Below are 7,080 nucleotides of genomic sequence, written 5' to 3'. Positions count from 1 at the left end.
GTCTTCTGCATAATGGAATTGATACAATTATGCAAAAACAAAAAAAAAATTATTTTTTAAATTTCAGCATATCTTCGTGATTGTGTCCCAAAGATTTGTGTCTTCATAACCTTGAGAAAATTAAATATTTCTTAATGAAATTTTCTACAACTGTGCTTCAGATCATGTAGATTCCGATTAAATTGAAATTTATTGTGAAAACCGTTTGTCCGTAAAGGAGTTTTAGAAAATTCATACCATTTGATATTTTGATAGTGGGTGCTTTTACGTGCCACCGGCACGAGGGCCAGTCAGGCAGTACTGGCAACGGCCACGCTCAAAATGTTGTATTTTATGTGCCACCCGCACAAGAGCCAGTCCAGAGCCAGTTTATTGTGATATCAACATGTGTCGATGGCAGTCAAACACACTGGTTATTACGTCTGATTATAAATGCCAACTGTTGACATTAAAAGTGGAATTTCCATTGTTGTTGGTAACTTACCAGACAAGAAATAGATATCTTTGTTTTGCTTCTTTGTCGGATGATCGACTGGTGTGTAGTACAGTTGGAAATAAGCATTTATTGTATGTCATTGATATTAATGAAATAAATTCGAGTGTGAAGGAAATAAAACAAATAGACATACCCGAGACTTTATTAATGAGAGATAGACATGGAAATTATAATGATATCCTTGATACTACAGTTACTGCTGATGATGTTATCATTGTGAACAATAAAAAAATTCATCATTTTCTTCGACAGTGTTGGGCAATATTTACATTCAGTCAGACACTATATGTGGTACATCAGGGACTACAACAACATGACTATAGATGACTGTTATCTGTACATTAATAGTCATTGGGATCGAGATGGTTTCTACATTAAATATCAGAATGTTGTGTGTTTGACACTGACTGGTGAATACGACAGAATATTTTTAAATCAAAGAATTTATAAAGATGAAGTAGGTTTCTCCAGTATAAACTGTAAAGGATCAAGGTTTGTTGGAAGTGCCAGGAGGAGACAGAGAAGGAATGAATTGTATGTTGAAAGGTTGTTTATGGTGAATCGAGAAAGCTTCCCGGTTGCTCGTTTACAAACAGACGAATTTGCTGTTCAAGTAAAAGATTTTGATATTTCTGATGAAGGAAAGACAGTTGTGTGTGAAAAAGCCAATAATGGAAATGTTAAAATATTTGATGAAGACGGGGAGCTGCTATGTCACAGAAATGTGGCAAGTTTAGTTGGTGGTGTGTGTTTTACACAAGGAAAACACATAATGGCCACGGTTCCTAAAAGAAAAGAAATATTTCAACTGAATGGAGAAGATTTGAAGACCTCTAAAGTTTGGTCAAGTCTCATCCCTTATGGTGTAATATGGAGAAAAGTGGGGGGTATTTACTGGTGTCAACATATTGAATTGATTGAATGTCATTGCATAAAGATTGATGGGGACCAAGTGAAGATTCTGGAATCTGTGTCGTTATTAAATCTTGATTCTGGTCTTTGTTTCCCTTCCATTACATCTCGGACAAACAAGGAAATATTCAGTAATGAATTAATTAATAAATTGGAATACAGAGGAGGAGATGGAGATGGAGGAAGAAGAAAAATTGGTAAAGGTAGATTAAAGGTGAGATGTGGTAATTACATATCAGAGATTAATAATTCAGGAATTGATGAAATATCAGTGAGGAGACTTCCATATAGAACAGCAATGGTCCCTTTTTCCATTCCTGCATTCGAGGAACCTGTTAATTATGAATATCTGGACAATAGAGATTATAACAGTAGACTAATTAAGTTGGATGGCAATGTCAGTGTGTTGATGTTTAGAGAAAGTCTCACATTAATCAGAACAACAACAGGTGACATACTTCAACACAAACAACTACCACAACAACAACCACTAGACATATGTCGGTGGACAGATCAATGTTTCATTGTCATCTTTGATAAAGAAATGATGTTCTTCTCCAGAGACCTCTATTGTTTAAAAACCATTGACCTGGAGAAATCCTATAAAAAGATTTATAAATACAATGGCAATCAACTTGTGTGTGGTGGTGGTGGTTATATGGAAGACATGCTATACTGTTATTATGTAGATGTGGTTGATATTGATAGTGGGACATGTAAATACAGTCGTGAAGTGTGTTCAGGGCAAGTTGAGGTAGAGATAATGGAAGAAGAGGTGTTGGTGTTGGATATCGTAGTGACATCTGGTGGTGATATTGTAGTTGGGCAGGGAGAGAGAGGGTCATGGGACAGCGGTAGTCCTTATGAAATCTCTTGGTACAGGGAATGTTTGGTCAGGAGCATAAGACTACCAGCATATTCTTATTTTAATACTTACAGACCTTATCTAACCACCCATGGTGAATGTGTTTATATAGCAGACATAGATAATAATATTTACCAAATACCTGGATATATTGAACATGAAACATCTAAAGATATCAAACAGTATTTACTCCTTCATGGTTTCAATAATGAAGTTTACAGAGTTCTTGGTTTGGATGTTTCAGAAAATTCTTTGATGGTTTTTGGAATCATTCCAGGACGTCAATCTTTTGCTTTCTTTCGTTTTGACAAATAAATATCCTCATAAACATTAAACTTTGCTGTTATTCTTGTCAATTATTATCATTACTGTGTTCACCTCGGAATTGAACCTGCATCTCATATGACTTTCTGCACGCTAACAATTATTGTTGTAACATTTTCCAATACAAACACACACATCCTCACCTCTGTCATTCTCTTGGTATATACACCATCATCATCACCACCATTATCATTTTAATGTCTGTTGTCCAAGCTGGCATGGGTTGGGAGTTTTGACCAGGACTGGCAAACTGGAAGGCTGCACCAGGCTCCAGTCTGATTTAGAATGGCTTTCTTCAGCTGGATGCCTTTTCTAATGCCAACCACTCCGAAAGTGTAATAGCATGGGTTCTGTTTGTGTGACACTGGTATCTTCCTTGACTGCCGTTTTATTTGTCTTGATGGGGTCTTCTCAAGCACAGCATACTGCCAAATCGACTCAGATCTTGTCTCCACGAGGCCCAAAGTTCGAAAGATGCTTTTCATGCCACTGGGCACAGGTGCCATTTGCGTGACACCTGTATCATCCCTTCCTGCAAAGCAAATAAAATAAAATTTGGGATTTTTTGCAGAGAGTGAAAGTGTTAACAAGAACAGGACATTTAGAACAAGACTGTCTTGTTTTCACTGTCCTGTTCTTGTTAATACTTTCACCCTCCGCAAAAAATTCCAAGTTTTATTTAATCTGCTTTGCGGGAAGGACTGTTCCAACGAAGTCGCATATTGTCCTTGCCTTCAAAATGTGGAATAGATGTATATATATTTAATTATATACATATATATACATATATATACATATATATATATATATATATATATATATATATATATATATATATATATATATATATATACACACACACACATATATATATATATATATATATATGTGTGTGTTTGTGTGTCTGTGTTTGTCCCCTACCAACACCTGACAACTGATGTCTGTGTGTCTATGTCCCCGTAACTTAGTGGTTTGGCAAAAGAGGCTGATAGAATAAGTACTAGGCTTACAAAGAAGAAGTCCTGGGGTCAATTTAGCTGACTAAATGTGGTGCTCCAGCATGGCCGCAGACAAATGACTGAAATAAATAAAAGAATAAAAGAACATACTTCACACACACATGTACACATACATACATATACGTATACACGTATATGTATATATATGCATATGTATGTATGTGGCTGTGTATGTATGTTTGTATTATGTATGTATGTGTGTGCATGTGGCACATTAGAAAATCATTCGAGCGAGATCGTTGCCAGTGCCGCTGGACTGGCTCCCGTGCAGGTGGCACGTAAAAGCACCCACTACACTCTCGGAGTGGTTGGCGTTAGGAAGGGCATCCAGCTGTAGAAACTCTGCCAGATCAGATTGGAGCCTGGTGTAGTCATCTGGTTCACCAGTCCTCAGTCAAATCGTCCAACCCATGCTAGCATGGAAAGCGGACGTTAAACGATGATGATGATAATGATGTGTATGTATGTATGTGTGTGTGTGTGTGTGTATAAATCGAAGCGAAAACTAAAGACATGAATTGTTGATAATCGGCAAGAGTTAATTACTTGACCTCATGTCTTAATAGTTGTCTACTAATTTCTATTCGACACTATTAATTTGCTTTAGTATACTAATTAAAATATAAAATATTTAACATAAAACAGAAAATATTTCGAAAGACAAACATCTTCCAATTTTACCTGTCAATCAAGGTAGGTAACTCCTATGATGTATTGCAGAGTAGTTCCCCTTGTACGATGTATTTATTCTTTTTCGCTTTTACTTGTTTCAGTCATTTCACTGCGGCCTTGCTGGAACATCGCCTTTAGTCGAGCAAATCGACCCCAGGATTTATTCATTGTCAGCCTAGTACTTATTCTATCGGTCTCTTTTGCCGAACTGCTAGGTACACACCAGCTTTGGTCGGCCCGAGGCTATAGTAGAAATGCACTTGGCCAAGGTGTCACACAGTGGGACTGAACCCGGAACCATGTGGTTGGGAAGCAAGCTACTTACCACACAGCCACTCCTGCGCGTAGGAGTATAGGAAACGATTTTAAAAATTTTTCTTTCAGTGCAATTTGAACAATGTGGTATTCGGCTCACAATCACATAGTCATGGGTTCAATTCCCGGCTCTGCTTTGTGTCCTTGAGCAAGACACTTTATTTCACGTTGATCCAGACCATTCAACTGGCAACAATGAGTTGTACCTGTAATTTACAAAGGGCCAGCCTTGTCACACTGTGTCATCCTGAATATCCCTGACAACTATATTAGGGGTACGTGTGTCTGTGAAGCACTCAGCCACTTGTACAAGGGACACACACACACACACACATGAGGGGATGCTGAGAAATTTAGGGCTTTAAGGGTATTGTGAAGGGCCTGGCTGGAAGCCCAACCTTCGAAGTTCTGCAGAGCTTAGAAAAACTGAAGGGCCTCTGCAATAAATGTGTGAATCTGAGAGGAGAATATGTTGAATAATTCATCCGTTACGTCCTTATTGCGTTTTTATATATATATATATATATATATATATATATGTATGTATGTATGTATGTATGTATGTATATAAACGACAGGCTTCTTTCAGTTTCTGTCTACGAAATCCACTCGTAAGAAGACGCTTGCCCAAGGTGCAATGCAGTGGGACTGAACCCAGAACCATCTGGTTTGAGAAACAAATGCATTGCCACACCTACATCTGTAACAGAAAATCATAAAATAACAACAAAAAACTCAAATTTTGTTTCAAGAATTTTTAATGGATTGAAGTTTGTTAACAAATTTAATTAATTAAAAAAAAAAATGTGTGTAGCACCTACACACATTTTTTTTCAATTAATGTTTTTTAATTAATTTAAAAAAATTTATTTATCTTTGATAATGATTGATTAATCCATTTACAATTCTTAAAACATATCATACTATACCATATATAATTATATATATGTTTATACAGGGTGACCCCCAAAAAACAGAACCTACAAATCTTTGAATAAAACTGCTTCGACGCAGAGGGATAGATCGAGATGAACAGGGGTCCCAGCAAGACGGAGGCTACCCACCAAGCATCAAATGACCCCCTATCCTGGCTGAGAGAGCGATTTCAGGAGAGAGTGACTGGCAGGAAGTGTGATGCTGAGTGGGCACCACATTCACCGGACTTGAACCCCTGCCTCCAGATTTTTATCTGTGGTTGGTATCTCAAGGATAATGCTTACTGGAACAACCCTCAAATGATTGGTGAACTGAAAGTAGGAATCACAGCAGAAATCAGGGAAATCCCCAAAGAGGAATCTGTTTCAGTAATTGACAATTTTGCATGACATATATGCAAGTGTAGGCACAAGAGTGGCTGTGTGGTAAGTAGCTTGCTTACCAACCACATGGTTCCGGGTTCAGTCCCACTGCGGGGCACCTTGGACAAGTGCCTTCTACTATAGCCTCAGGCCGACCAAAGCCTTGGGAGTGGATTTGGTAGACGGAAACTGAAAGAAGCTCGTCGTATATGTATATATATATATATATATATATATATATATATTTGTGTGTCTGTGTTTGTCCCTCCAACATCGCTTGACAACCGACGCTGGTGTGTTTACGTCCCCGTAACTTATCGGTTTGGCAAAAGAGACTGATGGAATAAGTACTAGGCTTACTAAGAATAAGTCCTGGAGTCGATATGCTCGACTAAAGGCGGTGCTCCAGCATGGCCGCAGTCAAATGACTGAAACAAGTAAAAGAGTGTTTGTGTGATGAATGCCATTTGGAGCGTATTTTGAAAAGAACTTTTTTTCATTTTCACTCTAGGCACAAGGCCTGAAATTTTGGGGGAGGAGGCCTGTCAATTAGATCGACCCCAGTACACAACTGGTTCTTAATTTTTGGGGGTCACCCTGTATATACAGTATATATATATGCTTATAGAATGAATATCAACTGAAGAAAAATAAAGAATATGATTTTATTCAACAGATGTGAATTAATATAATTTGAAACAGATTATGATTAATTATTGTTAATTGATTCATTAGGAAAAGAAAAATACTATTTTTAAAACACCATATAAATTAACCAACACCAAACACAGGAGTTTACTCAGTACAGGGTACAGAATATTGTACTCTCATACAGAATGTTCCCAGAATTCTGGAAGCCGATAAGAGGTCCAATACTCCATCATATGTGTGTGTGTGTGTGTGTGTGTTTGCGCAGTATATAAAAAAATGTAGATATATTGCATGAGCGTGTGTATATATATATATATATATATAAACACACTTGCAATTTATACTTTTTTCATCAGTCATTGATTAATTGTTTACAAAAATGTGCATGTTAAAGTTTTTCACAAACCATAAGTTATTAATTAATTAATTAATTAGGTATAAATCTTTTAAAAGTAAAATAAACACAGGTCTGATGGAAGGAAGTTGAAGTGTGAGCACTTTACACTGTTTTCAGTTTTTTAGACACCC

The sequence above is a fragment of the Octopus bimaculoides genome, chromosome 28 (assembly GCF_001194135.2).
Source record: "Octopus bimaculoides isolate UCB-OBI-ISO-001 chromosome 28, ASM119413v2, whole genome shotgun sequence".
In the NCBI taxonomy this organism is placed as follows: Eukaryota; Metazoa; Mollusca; class Cephalopoda; order Octopoda; family Octopodidae; genus Octopus; species Octopus bimaculoides.
Note: the sequence above shows the minus strand (reverse complement) of the source record.